Source organism: Triticum aestivum, chromosome 3A, assembly GCF_018294505.1.
Source record: "Triticum aestivum cultivar Chinese Spring chromosome 3A, IWGSC CS RefSeq v2.1, whole genome shotgun sequence".
Taxonomy (NCBI): Eukaryota; Viridiplantae; Streptophyta; class Magnoliopsida; order Poales; family Poaceae; genus Triticum; species Triticum aestivum.
In genome coordinates, this window is record NC_057800.1 from 32530010 (window position 1) to 32548317 (window position 18308).

Here is an 18308-nt window from a genome sequence, read left to right on the forward strand (position 1 = left end):
AGGGCATTTCCAACCTTGCACTCAGCATTCAGGCCACAAATAGTGTAATCTTGATGTGGGATTATTTTGAGGAGTTTAGAATACTATCAGATATGGAACAAAATGGCAGAGAAATCTTGAAAGAGCATCTCTTGAGGTTGTTGTCTTTTCAAAGCATTTACTGGAGACAGAGAGCAACAATTAGATGGGTAAAGTTTGGAGATGAGAATTCAAAATTCTTTCAGGCTAAAGCTACCATCAAATACAGGCATAACTTCATTCAAACTCTTATGAATGATCAGGGGGTAGAAGTAACAGAGCATCATGCTAAGGCTGCAGTTCTTTGGTCAGCTTTCAAAGAAAGATTGGGTAATTCAAGTGAGATGTCTGACCATCTTAATCTAATCTTTCCCTACTAATAAAGCACGGAGTGCTTCTGCCCGTCCGTCATCGGCATTTTTACAGAAACCCCCCTGCTATTTTGGCTATTTAACCCGCAGTACTATTATAAGTCAACCTGAAGCGATACTGACAAGAGAGAAAAAGAAATAACCCACCCACCCACCCGCACGTCCCTGCCTCCCAATCCCGTAAAAAAACAATCCCATCTCAACGTCCTGCCGCCGGTCATAACACGCGCCGCCGGCCCACCCCCACGCCGCTGTGTGTCGCCGGCCCACCCCCACGCCGATACGCGCCGCCGGTGCATCAGTTGGACGACGTGCCTGGCCTCCTTGCGAGCTGCGAGCCAAAAAGAAGCAGCGAGGTTCACTCAAAAGAAAAGCAGTGAGGATGAGCGGCGCAGGATCGGTCGGACCTGGGGGCATGCATGGCGCAGGTGGCGGAGGGAGGCTGTGGGCGTCTGAATCGAGTCGGAGACGAGGCTGTTGGCCGGATCCGGAGCACGGTCCGGCGACTGGGCGGGCGGCCAGATCGGGCGACGGCAGAAGAGCTCCAGGGCGCCCATCCATGGCTGTCCTCACCGACGCGGGGTTGGGGGGGGGGGGGGTCCCTGGAGGGCACCAGCGGGCCATGCAGTCGGATCCAGCAGCCGACGGATCGAGACGGAGAGGCGGCGACCTCCGTTGCCGGGCTCCCTGAAGAAAACGTGTGAGAGAGATTAGAGAGAGAAGGGGAAGAGAGGGAGGGGGCGGGCATCGGCTTGGCCTGCTTGCGCGCGGTTGGAGGAGGCAGGGCCCTTACCTCGATCTGGCGCCACGGTCCCTAGGGCGTGCGGAGGACAGGAGGAGGGAAGAGAGATGGGGGGTGTGGCACGGCCGGAACTGGTGCGGGGCGGAGAAGAGGAGAGAGCAGCACTGATGGGGGCGTGGATTGATGACGAGCAGTGCTGTGTGGATAAGGGAGCTCTCCGGTGGGGATTTTTGTCTATTTTTTTATTGATTGCACACCGACCAGAAGCTGCCGGATTGATTTATATTTCCAGTCGATGATTGTGGACCATGTTTTTTTTACCCCATGCCCTTTTGTTGTAGTATTTTTTTGGGTGATGCCAGGTAAGTTATATTATTGCTGTACTTAAATGTTGATATTAGTATATGTAGCAACAGACTGTCGGGATGGTAGCTCTAGCCTCTGCCAACGTTCTAAAAATGTAGCATACGTACCATGCAAAACAAAAAAAATGTAGCATCCGTTATACTGATATTAAATGTTTTTGGATGCTTCTTTTTCTTGAGCACATACTCCCGTCCATGGTCTCCTTGATCTCAGGATCTGCTTATTCTTAATTATTGATTTGATTTGTAGGATTTACATCAGATTGGCGCAATTTGATGAACTTGAATTGTTTTATGTTGGCCATTATAATTTTTGTGTGCTATCAATTGCAAAGAAAATATTCTATATGAGCACCGATTTATAATTACATGCCGTTGTTTGTTGTTACTGATGAGTTTAATGTTTGTGCCAAGCCGTTCGGCGTGCGCCGGATAGTGAGGGGGCCGAGGGAGCAAGCGCGTCCGGTGGATGGAGAACATGAGGGGACGAGCGCGATGTATGTGTCCTTGTGGATAAGGGGCACGCAGCACAATGCGTAGTGGGCGGTGGGTAGTAGACAGTAGTGGGTGCTAGATGTTGTGCTGCACAGACCCAAAGTTGCTAGACGTGCGCCGATTGCAACTTGCTGTTATTTGTTGTTACAAACACATTATCTGATATAATAATTACTTCAATAAAAAATAAGATTCCTTTTAGAGATTATAATATGTACTACATACAGAACAGGGAAGATATTTGGGGCTCACCGTTATATGTTGACCATCAAGATATTTCTCAACTCTGGATGTCACCTATGTCTTGGTGAGATAGGGAGGAGAGAGGGAGTGATGATAGCGAGAGTACGACAACGGACGGCGCATCCTGATCGTGTCCTGCTTCACCCCGCACGACAGCTGGGAGGGAAGCACTCCCCTCCGTTGTACCATCTATTGATCCCGCGGCCTGCATATCCCAATCCTGGTCCCCAATGAGGCTAGGTGATAATGTCTTGGTAAATGGTCATGTTGACGTGAAGGGTGTGCTCCTACTACCGTCGGCAATGTGTCAACAAAAGAGCGCCAAGCATTATAAACTCTTTACTTTCCAGCCATCATTTTTTTTTGAAGTGGGAAAGTATAAATATGAATAAATGTTAATAGGGATTGAGAGATATAGGAATTAATATATGATCTATTTGAATCTGCTACACGTATACAAATGATGCACATTTATTTTCGCATCAAAGGAGTAGTCTTTTGATCTACTGAACCAATAAATGTTTAGATTATTGTTACTATTTTTACACATGATTTTTGAATATTAACAATTTATTACACATATTCCAATTTCTTTAGGGTGATTTGAAGGAGTAGGTTTTATTAGCAGAGAAGAAGATTACGAGCTTTTGGGGTAGAATGGGGTCGTCATAAATGGGACCCTTATAAGTCCTACAACCAATTTTAATTGGGAATTCATATTATTCATCATGGTAGGTAAACTATTGAATACCACACAAACTCTCAGATTTATTTTATATCCGATGCAACGCACTGGCTTTTTTGCTAGTAAGACTTATTCATAGAGTTGATGGTTTAGAAGATTTAGATGCTCCTTTCTCAAAACAGGAAATTGACTCTGTGGTCAAGGATCTTCCTTCTGATAAAGCACCTGGTCCTGATGGATTCAATGGAGATTTCATTAAAGCTTGTTGGAGCATCATTGCTGAAGATTTCTACAGGCTGATTAATGATTTCTATCATGGAAATATTTCTCTGCAAAGTATCAATGCTTCCTTCATCACTCTAATTCCCAAAAAGGACAATCCTGTTAGAGCAAATGATTTCAGACCAATTTCACTTCTCAATTGCTCCAACAAGATCATTTCCAAGTTGCTGGCCAATAGACTTTAGACAGTTATTCTCAATTTGGTTCATGTCAATCAGTATGGATTTATTAAGAGCAGAACCATTAATGACTGTCTAGGATGGGCTTATGAGTACTTACATCAGTGTCAGTAGTCTAAATTGCCCATTGTTCTCCTCAAGCTAGACTTTGAAAAGGCTTTTGATCTTCTGAACCATCAAGCTATTCTGCAATTCTCAAAGCAAGAGGTTTTGGAGATAGATGGATGAATTGGACCTCCATGCTCCTTTCCTCTGGTACTTCTTCAGTGTTGCTTAATGGGGTGCCAGGAAAATTCTTTCATTGCAATCAAGGGGTTAGACAAGGTGACCCTGTCTCTCCTTTGCTATTTGTGTTGGATGCTGACCTACTCCAATCCACCCTCAATGAAGCTATGCAAAATCAGCTGATTCTTCCTCCTATTGTTAGTCAAGCTTGCCCTGACTTCCCAATGATTCAGTTTGCTGATGATACCATCTTAGTCCTGCCAGCTGATATGAGACAAATTGAGCAAGTCAAAAATCTCCTCCTTCATTACTCTGCTTTCACAGGTCTGAGAGTGAATTATGAGAAATCCTTCTTGGTGCCACTAAATGTACCAATCACACAGCTTCACTCTTTGCTTAATGTTTTGGGCTGCCAGCAAGGTCATTTTCCTTTCACCTATTTAGGTCTCCCTCTTGGCACAACAAAACCAAAAATTGAAGATTTTAACCCAATGATGCAAAGAATTGAAAGAAGGCTTTCTGGCTACTCCACTATGTTATCTTGTGATGGCAGGCTTTTGCTTATAAAATCAGTTTTTGCTTCTCTGCCAATTTTCTTCATGAGCTCTCTAGCTCTCCCAGTTGGTGTGTTACAGCAAATCAAAAAGTACTTGAGAAATTTCCTTTGGAGGAAATTTGGTATGGAGGATAGAGGAACTGCACTTATTGCTTGGTCCAAGGTTTGTAGGCCAAAAAAGCAAGGAGGACTTGGAATACTTGATATCTCTATTCACAACAAGGCACTACTAATGAAAAATCTGCTTACATTTCTCAATAAGGAGGATATACCTTGGATTAATTTGATCTGGGAGAAATATTACCACACTGAACTGCCAAGAAGGAAAGTTGAAGGCTCTTTCTAGTGGAAGTCTCATATTGCTCTCCTGGAGAGATTCAAACAAATCAGCAAATGCTCCATTGGGTCAGGACAATCTATTCTCTGTTGGTCAGATACTTGGTTGGAACAGCAGCTCCAATCTTTGCTCCCTCACCTTCACTCCTTTGCCCTTCATGAGGATCAATCGGTACTAAGTTTCTTTCAGGAGGAAAATTGGATTGATTAGTTCCATTTACCTCTCTCTGTAGTAGCATTTGAAGAATTCAACCAGCTCCCCTCTTTGGCTCCGACCTTAGACCCACAAGTTAAAGATAGGTGGAACATTATTGGTGCTTCTGGCAGGCCCTCTTCAATTCTGATCTATAATTTGCTTCTGGACAATCATGAGGAGCATCCGTTTTTCAGTCTCATTTGGGATAGCTCCAGCAGGCTAAAGCATAATTTTTTTTTTGGTTGGTAGCTCACTGTCGAATCAACACTAGGGCTCTTCTTCTAAGGAAAGGCATGCACCTTGATGATACCTTTTGCCCTAACTGTAATCAGCAAGCAGAAGAAACTCCTATGCATTTATTGTGGGATTGCAGTTTTGCGCAAGACTGCTGGAACTCTCTGATTCCAAACAGACGAAGAGGAACTTCTGTTTATGAGGACACCATCTTGGCCACGCAGCTCCTTCCAAAACAATTTTGCTGTCGAAATCCTTATTTTGGGTTGTTGGAACATTTGGATTCAGCGAAATAACTTTGTGTTCAGAGCACTTCCTCATTCAATTCAGTCTTGGAGATACCACCTCAAGAATGATCTTAAGCTACTTCGACATAAGATCAAGCAAAAGTTTACAGTTCGCTTTTCACAGTGGATAGATCATAATCTGTAATCATGGGTTCCATTCCTAGAGCAGGCATTGGCTAGCTTATAATCTTTATTCTTTTGGAATTTGTAACTTTTTGTACTTTATTTTGCTTTAATTGATTTACCGTAGAACATTTTGTTCTACGGTGTTGGGTAAAAAAAAAACATTTCCTATGCCCCTCAAGATCGTTCGAGAAGCAATGAGTCATTTGCCTATTAATCAGGTCCAAATCCCACTTAGATAATTGAAAGAAAGATCGAAGATAAATAGGAATGCTGGCTAGTCTCGCTTCCATGAGAACAACCCTTCCTTTGTACTCATTCATAAGTTTCCTGTCCAACCAGAAATTACTTTCAAGTTCTTGTCTATTGTAGGAAGCACGTCATCTATAGTTAGTTCGTCATAATGTAGAGGGACTCTCCCAAATAATCTAGCTTGGCACTTAACTTTAGATAGTCTAGTGGAAGTGTCATTCTGCTCCAAGGTGCAAATGCACCCTGCACCTGTGTGAATAGTAAACTCCTAAGAAAATTACTTCTAATACATAAGCGATAACATGTGTTAACCACCTTTCTTTTTCTTGAGAGATAGGCCACGCAACCATGAGCACGGGGCTGTGCACTACTCCGTAATCTTTCCTTGGACAGTAAGTACACCGTATTTTACTTTCATTTTTGACACGAGTAGTACTCTATACTATTATAGTTAACATGGAAAGGTAGTAGGAGAAAGAATATGTTAAGTTCTAATGTTGAAACTTAGTACGACTAAGGTTCCCCTAGCGGCGGATAGGGTTTTACTCCTTGCGGCGATTCCCTCGTCGTAAGTCCACCCACGTCCGGCGATCCTCGCCAAAACCTCATTACCTCTCTAATCGCGGCGCCGGGCACTTCCCTACGCACGACGCTGGTCCTGGTGTAGGTTTCCCCCGGAGTCGTCCCCATGGCGGCGGCTTCAGATGCGTTTTCATCTACGAACCTTGGTTCTCAGGGTAAGGCAGATGATGATCTTGGTGATTTCTTTGAGAAGTTGGACCTCCATGAGGAGGAATTTGAGGATGTGGTGGTAGAAGAGGAGGCACCCGAGCTAATGGAAGAGATCCCATGGTTAGCCCTAGCTAGGGTTCAGACAATGAAAAACTTTAGTCAGGCAGCCTTTTTCAAGGACACGAGGGCTGCATGGAACACGGCTAAGCCCGTGCGCTTTCGCCCCATTGGAGCCAATCTGTTCGTTGTTCAAGCTCAATGCCTTGGCGATTGGGATCGTATTATGTCCCAAGGACCATGGATGTTCCATAACAAGGCAGTAGTGCTAGCTCCCTATGATGGCTATTCAGAGGCTGAGGAAGTACCAATGGTGTTCATGCCTATTTGGTTGCAAATCCACAAGCTGCCAGATGGCTACTGTAAGGAAGATATCATTGCAAAACTGCTTAGATCGGCTGGTGAGATCATGGAAACGAGAATTGCTGGTAATTCCAGAGGTGACTACGTTCGTGTCTGGGTCAGGCATGATATCAGGAAACCACTAACCAAGTTCGTGAGCATCGTCAAGGGGAAGGTTTGGAAAGTTTACGCTGTCAGATATGAGAAGTTAGCAAGATTTTGCCGGGCGTGTGGCATTATTGGACATGATCATAAGGAATGTGGTAATGGTGTGTATTCAGAGAAGGATCTCAAGTTTGGTGACTATCTTTATGCTGATCCACCAGTGAAATTCAGGTCAGAGAGGGAATCCAACCGAACTGAGAAAAATACCCCTGAGATTCCCGTAGCTATAGCATCGGATGGGAAAGGGGAGACCAGCATGGATGGGGAGCTCAAAGACACAGCATCTAGCCCCATCAAGCAGACCCCCTCTCCCCGGTTGGCGATGGACGTGGATAAATCTGCACGTAAGAGACTAAATGTGGATGGCGCAGAAGGGAGGGCGCCTAGCCAGGTGAAGGAACTGTTGCTGCTTACTGATGGTCAGGAGGACCCTGGTAGGGTGTCGCCAACGACTAGCTCAGGCAGTAAACGGGCAAAGAAGGATGGTGAACAGGATGATTCTGGAAACCTTTCGGCGGGCTCCCCGACGGAGCGCCGCCAGTCCCAATGAGTCAGCTAGTGTGGAACTTCCGGGGGGCGGGGAACCGCCGGACAGTTCACGAAGTTGGGGCTCTTGTAAAAGCCCATTCCCCGAGTTTTGTCTTCCTTGCTGAAACAAGACAAACCTGTGCAAAGATTGAGCGTCTGCGTTGGAGGCTAGGCCTCAAAGGTTTCTGTGGTGTTGACTGTGAAGGCCGTGGTGGTGGTCTGGCTTTGTTCTGGGATGAAGCATCCCAAGTCACGGTGCTAGATTCGTGTACCAGATATATTGATGTAAGCATATTGGATCAAGGTTCAGGGAAGCAGTGAAGATCAACCTTCGTCTATGGGGAACCGCGTGTCGAGCATCGGCAACGCATGTGGGATCATCTCATTAGGCTAAAAGGCGTCCCTCATCTACCCTGGGTTGTGTGCGGGGACTTTAATGAGGCCCTTTGGCAACATGAGCATTTCTCAAGGACAAACAGAAGAGAAAGTCAAATGGAAGCCTTCAGGGACACACTCGAGGTCTGTGAGCTCGTTGATCTGGGATTCTCGGGAGTGCCATACACGTATGATAATGGCCAGTTAGGGCATTGCAATATCAGAGTCCGCTTGGACAGAGTGTGTGTGACAGAGGATTGGAGGGAGCTTTTTCCTTTTGCAAGAGTTCAACACCTTGTTTCTCCTCGGTCAGATCACTGTCCGCTGTTCTTGCACTTAGATGAGGCGCAAGATGGACGCAGGAAAGGAGCACCCAAGTATGAAATCATGTGGGAGAGGGATTGCAGGTTATCGCGGCGTCTTGGGCTCGAGTCAGACCGACCGGGAACCTAGGGAACATCGCTGCCTCGCTGAAGTCTGTTATGACTGATCTACGAAAGTGGAGTAAGGAAAATTTTGGGCATGTTGAAAAACAGATTGAAACCCTTCGACTTGAGCTTGAAGCTCTGCAAATCAACAATGCCGACAGAGTGCAAATCAGACAAAAAATGGAGTGCTTGGATGAGTTGCTATACCGGGAGGAAATGATGTGGCTCCAACGCAGCAGTCGCATCGCCTGGCTGAAGGAAGGGGACCGCAATACCCAATACTTTCACCGTCAGGCAGTGTGGCGTGCGAGGAGGAACAATATAAGAAGACTTCAGAGAATGGATGGATCATGGTGCTCAGTTCCAACAGAGATGGAACGCATGGCAGCCTCTTATTTCCAGGAGGTGTATACTAAGGATCCTACCTTAGCTCCGGATGCTTTGTTAGATATGATAACGCCCAAGGTTACAGATGCAATGAATGAAAGGTTGCTGGCACCCGTTTCAGAGAAAGAGATCTCGGATGCGCTCTTTCAAATTGGCCCATTGAAGGCACCCGGGCCTGATGGGTTTCCTGCAAGGTTCTATCAAAGGAATTGGGGAGTGCTGAAAGAGGAAATTGTGAAGGCGGTACAACAGTTTTTTATGACTAGGATGATGCCTGACGGTGTAAACGACACGTCTATTGTGTTAATACCCAAGGTTCAACATCCCTCCTCCCTAAAGGATTTTCGCCCTATTTCTCTATGTAATGTCATCTACAAGATAGTCTCAAAGTGCATGGTAAATCGTCTTCGACCACTCCTTACGGAGCTCATATCTGAAAATCAAAGTGCGTTCATCCTGGGAAGACCTATTTCAGATAATTCCATCATTGCCTTTGAATGTTTACACCATATACAATCCAGTGCTGGAGGCAATAATTTTTGTGCATACAAGTTGGATCTTTCCAAAGCCTACGATCGTGTTGATTGGGTTTTCCTGGAGCGTGCTCTTTTAAGTGGGGTTTTGCGAGAGATTGGGTCACCCAGGTCATGGAGTGTGTGCGCTTGGTAAAGTTTGCAGTAAAGTTTAATGGAAAATCTCTGGAACAGTTTTCACCGTCTCGCGGTCTGCGTCAAGGTGACCCATTATCGCCCTTCCTGTTTCTTTTTGTTGCTGATGCTTTATCCGCTCTTTTACATGGTGCTGTACAAGAAAGAGGTCTTGAAGGTATAAAAATCTGCCGGGGTGCTCCGGCTATTTCACACTTATTGTTTGCAGATGACTCCTTGCTCTTTTTTCGGGCTGCCTCGGATCAAGCGGTAATTGTCAGGGATGTTTTGAACACATATGCCTCAGCTACCGGTCAACTAATCAATCCTTCAAAGTGTTCCATCATGTTTGCTGACAGTTGCCTTCCTCGGGTGGTTGAAGAAGTGAAAGGTATTCTGCAAGTCACTCAACAGGAGTTTGAACCCAAGTACCTTGGCCTCCCTGTACCGGAAGGCCGTATGCATAAGGGCCGGTTTGAGTCATTACAATCCAGATTGAGCAAGAGGTTAATTGACTGGAGCGAAAGGTATTCATCACAAGCCAACAAAGAAGTTTTAATCAAGTCTGTTGCACAAGCCATCCCAGTTTATGTCATGAGCATTTTTAAACTCCCTTTCTCTGTGTGCGATGATCTAACAAAAATGATGAGACAATATTGGTGGGGGGTGGAGAATGGCAGGCGGAAAATGGCATGGACTGCTTGGGATAAGCTAATTTTACCCAAGTTGAAAGGAGGTCTCGGTTTCAGAGACATGAAGGCTTATAACCAGGCGTTGCTTGCTAAGCAAGCTTGGCGTCTCCTAATGACACCGGATTCTCTATGTGCTAGGCTCCTTCGAGCTAAATACTTTCCCAATGGTAGCTTGGTCGATACAGTGTTTTCGGGAAACTCCTCGGCAGTATGGAAAGGAATAGAGTATGGCCTGGAACTAGTGAAGAAAGGCATGTTATGGCGTGTTGGCAATGGTGCTAATATTCGCGTGTGGAGGGACCCATGGATTCCACGTGGACCGCCATATACACCCATTACTCCCAAGAGGAACTGTCGCCTTAACAGAGTGAGTGATTTCATAGATGATCGGGGTAACTGGAAGATGGAGCTGGTACAGCGACACTTTTGGCAGCCGGATGTGGACTCCATCCTCAAGATCAGAACATCTGTGAGGCAACGAGAGGACTTTATTTCTTGGCCTTGGGAGAAATCTGGCATGCTGACAGTTAAAAGTGCTTATCATGTGGCGATGGCGGACCATTATGAACAGTTTTGTCCAGGTTCCTCCATCAATCACCCATCAAGTGATAGATCTCTATGGCGTTTAGTGTGGAACGCTGCGGTTCCACCAAAACTCAAAAACTTTGCTTGGCAAGTGGCCTCAGGCGCCCTGCCAACGGATGCTGAAAAGATAAGAAGGCATTTCGAGCTGAGTGGGTACTGCAGACTGTGTGATCGGGAGCAGGAATCATCATTTCATGCGCTCATATCCTGCCCAAATGCTGCTAATCTTTGGGACTTAATGCTGAATCATTGGCATCTGCCGAATAGATCATTAATAAAATGGACTGGGACTGAATGGCTGTTTCACCTCCTTGCAGAAACACATGAGTCTATCAGGAGCAGAGTTATCATGGTCTTATGGAGAGTATGGCATCTCCGGAATGAGCTGGTACATGGTAAGTCCATACCACCACCAGAGGTATCATGCTCATTCCTTCTCAGCTACTATAATACGTTCAGTCAGATTTCACGTGGGGTGGATGAGATAATCAAGGGCAAGTCTCCGGTGTTCACTGAAACTTTTGTCGAGAGAGAGGGCAGTATAAACCCCATGCATCGTGAGCCTTGGCCACCCCCTGAGATAGGTGCGGTGGCGCTGTCAGTGGACGGTTCATTTAATGTCACAGATGGCTCGGCTGGATCGGGTATGATATTGAGGAACGCAAGCGGGGATGTAATCTTTGCTGCGTACCGAAAGTTATTCCATTGCAACGATGTCTTTGAAGCGGAGCTACATGCTATATTAGAAGGAATTAAACTGACAGTGGAGCACTCCAATTCAATGGTCATCATACAATCAGACTGTGCTTCGGCACTTAAAGCTATATCTGATGCATCCATGGATAGATCAGCGCTCGGCCATATGATCCAGGAGATTAAATTTCTCTGAAGTGATAGGGTTTTTGTTCCTGTAAAAATTTCTTGTTATCAGAATAGGGTTGCAGATTGCTTAGCGAACTTTGGACGGTGTGGAGATAGCACAGCATGCTGGCTGGGGCAAGCTCCTCCGTGTGCCAGTGATTTAGTCGCCGAGGATTGTAACTCTATTATCTTGGAATAAAATCCCTATGACTTCCCGCAAAAAAAAAAGGAAAGGTAGTAGGAGTATACTCAGATTAATAAATTAGAGCTAGTTTCTTGTTGATCTGATCTCCTCATGTGACGTTAGCACATACGGCCGGGACGTACAGTCTGGTTCCGTTCGTCATTGATGACGTTGTCATTTGTAGCATAATGCGCCTTCGTTCATAGGATGATCGTCATATATTAGCATACTATATACGGACAAAGTGAGCATCCAGGTTCTTTCGGTCTGCCACCTTGAAGCAGTAGAGCAGCAGAGGCTGAGAAGGTTCGGTGACCATTAGAGTGACACGGATGCATGCAAGTTCAAACACAATCTCCACCTGACCTGGGCAACACGGTTTACGGATATTTGAATGATAGTTCTGGACAACTGGGAGATGTTGGGATCATGTGTCTTATAACTATATTTAAATTACTTGAAATTATTAATATTCGGAATGCCCCATTGTGAAATTGTACATGGAAATACTTTGCATGTTTAACATGAAATTAGTCCTTGTTGTAACGTAATTAACTATTATATATATGTTTAAGGAAGCTATTCGATTAGTGGAACACAATATACTATGTACACTGGAAAGACTATATGGGTACACTGATAATTGAAAGAAACTAGATCATCAATGGTTAGATTACAACTCTGACTATGCTCTACATAATTGACCATTTAGTTTAGTTATGGCGTACAACTCACATGTGCATGTCCTAGAATCTAACAAATAGTGTTCAATCAAAATTGGATTATATTGTGGTTGTTCATCGCACCTGAACTCTATTTGTAAATAAGTTGGTTTGAACTTGGATGGTTATCTGCATACAGACAAACGAGGACTGAAATTAGTAGTATAAGTAGGTCTAACCCACTAGCCTCAAATTTAATTGTGAGCAGCATCACCGAGACAGAAGAGGAATAAAGGGTAGGCCGAAAACCCCAATTTTCTTAATATGAAGTTGGTTTCTTTGATTTCAAGAAAGAAAGTTGGTTGCTTAACATTATTTGTCCTAGGAGGGTTTACCTTCTTCTAAATCTTAACTTAAAATAAGAAAGTATATGTACAAGAGTGCAACGCACAACCTTTTCATTTAGAACAGAAAGCATATTTGACCTCCACATTCGATGAGTAGCCTCTGAAATCTTAAAGAATTTATTACAACTACTACAGGAAAATAACACATCACCATGTGATTGGATGTAAGCCGAGTGTAAAAATACGGGCACTCGACTTACTTTCTCGTAAGCCGAGTACTGAGTGAAGAACGCATGGCAAAGAATGAGAACTCGGTTTAATTGCCAATAAGCCAAATATGAGAAAAAGAAGTGTTTGCCTTATCAAATCCACTTGGCATATAGTCCCTCCGTACCAAAATATAAGATGATTTTTGGCATTATTATAGTGTTAAAAAAGGTCTTATATTTTGATACAGAGGGAGTAGAAAAAAAAGCTCTCAGCTTACAGTCAAGCCTCGGGAATGTTTCCTGCCACGTGACCATCACAGAGGTGCTTGACAGCCCCATGACGGAGAAGACTATAAGCCGAGTGGGTGCCAGAAGGTTCTCAGCTTACTTTAGGGAATTTTTAAAAGTATGAAGATATAAGCCAAATCCCGTGAAACAAAACCGGCTTACACGTGGCCTGTTTTTTTAACGCCAAAATGACCTTTCAACTAATGGGCAACTAGTTGAGGAGGTCAAAGATTTACTCAGCTCTTTTCAGGAGTTCATGGTTGCTTGGGTGCGACGTTCGGTGAATAAAGTCGCACATGTCTTTGCTAAGAAAGGTTGTATTAGATCTCTATGTAAAACTTGGCTCCATCTTTCTCCTGAGTGTGTTAGCTCGGAGATTGCTACCGAGGGAGCTATTAACTTTGAATAAAGTGACAACGTTTTCCCCTAAAAAAATGTTTTGCATTGTATTTACATTTACTTTTCGTATTTTGTTTCTTTCCCCTCTTTCTCTTCCATCCTCTCTCGGCTAGTTTTCATTGCCCTTTCGATTCCCCAATTTCCCGATCTTTCTCTAATAATTACTGTCATTTTGCCACTTTAAAGTGGTATTGCCTTGTACTCTTCACACCCTCTAGTCTACCCATATTAAGATTAATCATCAGACATTAAGAATAAGGCTAGAACACTAGTTTTGTGTAACATGGCACTGATATTATTTTGAATAAGGATCGATTGACGATAATACTTAGGTAGTCGATCAAGATAGGTCTTTCGTAACAAAAAAAGAGAAGTACTGCTGTTTTTTTAATCATAAAAAAGCACTGTGGCTAACACAATAAGCAATGACGTACGTTCACCGGCCTGCTGCTACTCCATACTGTTTTCTTGGACAGCACTACTCCCTACTGTATTAGTTAACGTGCAAAGGTAGTAGGAGTACCAGATTCTAGTAATTAGTAATTGGTTTCTATCTTGAACTGATCTCCCCATGGGACGTTAGCACACACGGCCGGGACGTAAAGTCTGATTGAGTTCGTCATTGATGACGTCGCCCTTTCTAGCATAATGTGCCTTCATCGGATGATCACCATATATTATACACATAAAGTGAGCATCCCGGTACTTTCTGTGTGCCACCTTGAGGCTGAGAAGGTTCGGTGCCCATTAGATTAGAGTGACGGATGCAAGTTCAAACAATCTCCACCTAATAACCTGGGCAACACGGCTGCAATCCATGTTGGGTCATCTTCACCAATCACTTGCCATCCTACCACCTTGTGACATTCCAAACACAAGCCTACACTCCACAACCCACACCACATATCAACAACGAAAGTTCTTGTTGCCGACATGGACGGCATCACAGCCAACACCACCACGATCAGTCCCCGGAAGCCGCGGGTGATGCTCTACTCGTCCCCACTCATGGGGCATCTCGTCCCCATGATCGAGCTCGCCAAGCTCTTCGCCGCCCGTGGGCTAGCCATCACCGTCGTTCTCATGGACCCGCCGTACGATACCGGCGCCACGGGCCCCTTCCTCGCCGGTGTCTCCGCGGCCAACCCCTCCATTTCTTTCCATCGTCTGCCACAGGTCAAGCTCCTGGAGTCCGACGACTCCGTGATGCCGGCCTTAGCGTTCGCCCGCCTCTCCAACCCGCATCTACGCGACTTCCTCGCTGGTGCATCTCCGGACTTCCTCGTGGTGGACTTCTTCTGCAGTGCCGCTATGGACGTAGCCTCGGAGCTCAACATCCCCGCCTACTTCTTCTCCACCTCCGGCGCCCAGATCCTGGCTTTCTTTATGCACCTCACGGTTCTGCATGGGAAACCACGAGGAGCTTCCGGGAAATGGGCGAAGAACTCGTGCACGTCCCGGGGATCACCCCGTTTCCGGCGACACACTCCATTCAGCCACTCATGGATCGTGACGGTGCGTCCTACCAGGCATTACTAAATGTAAGCCTCAACCTGTTCCGATCACAGGGCATCTTCATCAACACCTTCCGCTCGCTGGAGCCTCGTGCCATGGACACCATCCTCGCCGGGCTCTCCGCCCCAGCTGGCCTCTCGACGCCCCCAGTCTACTGCGTTGGGCCGCTAGTCAAGTCAGAGGAGGTGGACATGAAGCGTGGAGACGAGTGTCTCGCATGGTTGGACACGCAACCCAAGGCCAGTGTGGTGTTCCTGTGCTTTGGCAGCCTCGGCCGGTTCAGCGCCAAACAAACAAGGGAACTGGCAACCGGGCTGGAGGCTAGTGGACAAAGGTTCCTCTGGGTTGTGCGGAGCCCGCCGAGCGACGACGACTACAGAGCCGGACCTGGATGTGCTGCTTCTGAAGGGTTTCCTGGACCGGACCAAGGGCAGGGGCCTAGTTGTGAAGTCATGGGCACCACAAGGTGACGTTCTAGCACATCATGCTGTGGGAAGTTTTGTGACACACTGCGGGTGGAACTCGGTGCTCGAGTCTACTATGGCAGGTGTGCCTATGCTGGCCTGGCCATTGTACGCGGAGCAAAAGATGAATGCGGTGTTCCTCGAGAAAGAGATGGAGTTGGCTGTCGTGATGGAAGGGTACGACAAGGAGATGGTGGAGGCAAAGGAGATTGCCAAAAAGGTCAGGTGGATGATGGATTCGGAGGGCGGGAGGGTGCTCCGAGAAAGAACTCTAGCAGTGATGCGGCAGGCGAATGATGCTCTACTCGAGGGTGGAGAATCAGATGCGGCCATGACGGGCTTTGTGGATGCGTGGGTTAAAGCTTGACATTTGCACCATCATTTATAAATGATCATGGAAATAAGCAGTGAACGTTGAGTCTTAAAAGTGTGATTTTTGTTTCTTCCTCTCTGTAACATATACTATCAACACACAATAGAGAAATTTCTATATAATGTTGCTTGTTTGATATAGTGTGTAAGAACCCTTTAAATTGGGGGCTGTTCTACGATAAACTGATTCAAAGTTAAACTAGAATGCACGGTGCTCTGCTTCTTGGCTGCATGGGGGTGAAACGCTGCTGCAATGTTTGGCTTCATTAACAGGCTACTTCCCATTCATTTTTGACGGAAAACAGTAGGATTTCTCCTAGTGCGTGTTCTATTATTGATTTTGTTTAAGAAATTGTAGCAGCACTATATAAAAATGAGTTTAAGCTCCCAGAAGAAAAAAGAGAAAGGTAAATACAGTGCAATATGTCTATAATGAGGTGGAGGGGAGAGAAAATAAGAAAAGACTCGTCTTCGACAAGAGATGATCTCTTAACACAATATGTCTCATCATATTTTTAGGAATAGCTAGTTATTGAAGATAAAGCTAAAAGATGACCCATTATAGACATGTTTTTTTGTCACCTCTAAATTACATGCAAAACTTAATATAAAGCCATCTAATCAACCATAAGTGACTGATTTCTATGTTGAACTGATCTCCTCATGGACGTTAGTACATACGGCCGGGGCCTAAAATCTCCGTTCGTCACTGATGATGTCGCCCTTTTGTAGCATAATATAATGCGTCTTCATCGGATGATCATCATATATCAGCATACAATATACGGATAGAGTGAGCGTCCAGGTTCTTTCTGTCTGCCACCTTGAAGCTCTAGAGTACGTGCAAGCTGAGAAGGGTTCGGTGCCCATTAGATTAGAGAGTGACGGATGCATGCAAGTTCAAACACTGCAAGGTACACATACGTCAGGAACTCCTTATCAAAGCCTGCACCTCTCTAGCTAGCGGCGTGGATCCTCATCTGTGTCGTCAATGTCTGGCAGGCCGCCAACCTCTCCTCTCCTCTCCTCGCCGTCGCCCAAGTCCTAAGTCGCACGCGCATCCCGCACGCGGATGAATGACTCCTTGTAGTATATATAGAGAGATGCTCTTAGAAGAAGGCATGGTCGAGAAAACAAGGATGCCGCGGATCAGTAGGGTGGCACAATATGGAAGGCCGGCGGGCATCTCTAGGGCGTTTAATGACGATGATAATGATGATCCCCCTTCGTTTCCAACAAAGGCAATTATTACATGGCACGGGTTTCTCACAGCTTTTATAATCTCAATAATAGAATATTGTACCGAGTTCAAGTTCCCCTGTTCTTTCAGCAAACTTTCCAAGTAAATCAAGCTGGCTACTCTGTTTTTTCCTTGAGGATGTAAAAAAAGGGATTGTTCTAGAGTTCGTTATTTTTATGTTCCTAATGTACAAGCCTTCGTTGATGTTTATGTGCAGTCTCTTTTCTCTTATATTTCACAAGAATTTCAAGCAACATCTCTTGTATTTCATAAGAATTGTACGCAAGAAGTATACGATGGCGGGTGTTTACAAGCGAATGGATCTGGTAACATATACATCCATCCATCAATCGGCATGGATCCTCCAAGGGCAAACTGATTATCAACTGAATAAATGGATCAACAAGTCGTTTACATCATCAAAGACATGGCAACATGGAATGGCAAAAAAGAGCATAGGACCAATCAATATACCAGGTAAACCTCAAAGAACAAATTTTCCATTGAACAGGCAATGGAGAGTATCAGCATTGCCTTGCACATCAATTTCCTGGAGATTTCAGTTCAAACCCCATGGACTTGTGCCCAAAAGATTGTGATACAAACAACAACACAAATACCAAAAGGTCCAGGGCCCTCCCACTCATAGCCACTAGTCATACAACGTCGAATAACTCCACAGCCAAAACAATACAAATGCGGCAACCAGCCACGCCTCAGTGACCGATAACTGACAAAAGTATAGTCTAGTGCAACAACAGCTAGAAACACCACGAACTGACTAACAACACCGCAAAACGCCGCGACACCGAGACCAAGGGCTTTCATATGTATTGAGACGGTTGGTGATGAGAGCCTCAAAAGTTCTTCTTGCACCTTGGCGCTCCATTCCATTGCTGCACTAAAAACATGGAGTCATTTTACAGTGCATCCGGACGATATGGACCGTCCGTCGGAGCGAAATCGACGGTCCAGATCCGATGCAATACACCAATGTCACGTGTATTATATCAGACCCCGAGGGGCATTTTCGGGAGAAAAAATATTTCGAACTGATCTGATTTTCCCTCCCAAATATTTCGAGGGTATTTTCGGTATGAATTTGAGGGCTATTTTCGGTTCGATATTTATCCCGTTCGCTAGGGTTTATGCCTCGCCGCCGCTACGGTTTTCAGGATCTAGCCGCTCGTCGCGGCTCCTCCCTCCCTCGTCCCCGGCAGGATCTAGCCGCTCGTCGCGG

The 18308-nt window shown here is 45.4% G+C and overlaps 1 long non-coding RNA gene and 1 pseudogene across 2 annotated transcripts; one reads left to right on the forward strand and one right to left on the reverse strand.

Annotated features, from left to right (window-relative positions):
- Positions 1–232: 232 nt before the first annotated feature.
- LOC123060016 (uncharacterized) lies at positions 233–1617 on the reverse strand. Of its 2 annotated transcripts, XR_006427695.1 has the most exons (3): positions 1183–1393; positions 797–1076; positions 233–720 (listed from the first exon to the last, which is right to left on the reverse strand). It is a non-coding gene; the product is annotated as an uncharacterized lncRNA (long non-coding RNA). The 2 variants fall into 2 exon arrangements; XR_006427694.1 differs by having other exon boundaries at positions 233–1076; positions 1183–1617.
- A 12776-nt stretch (positions 1618–14393) lies between these two features.
- On the forward strand, positions 14394–15823 carry LOC123057727 (UDP-glycosyltransferase 88F3-like; annotated as a pseudogene).
- Positions 15824–18308: the final 2485 nt, after the last annotated feature.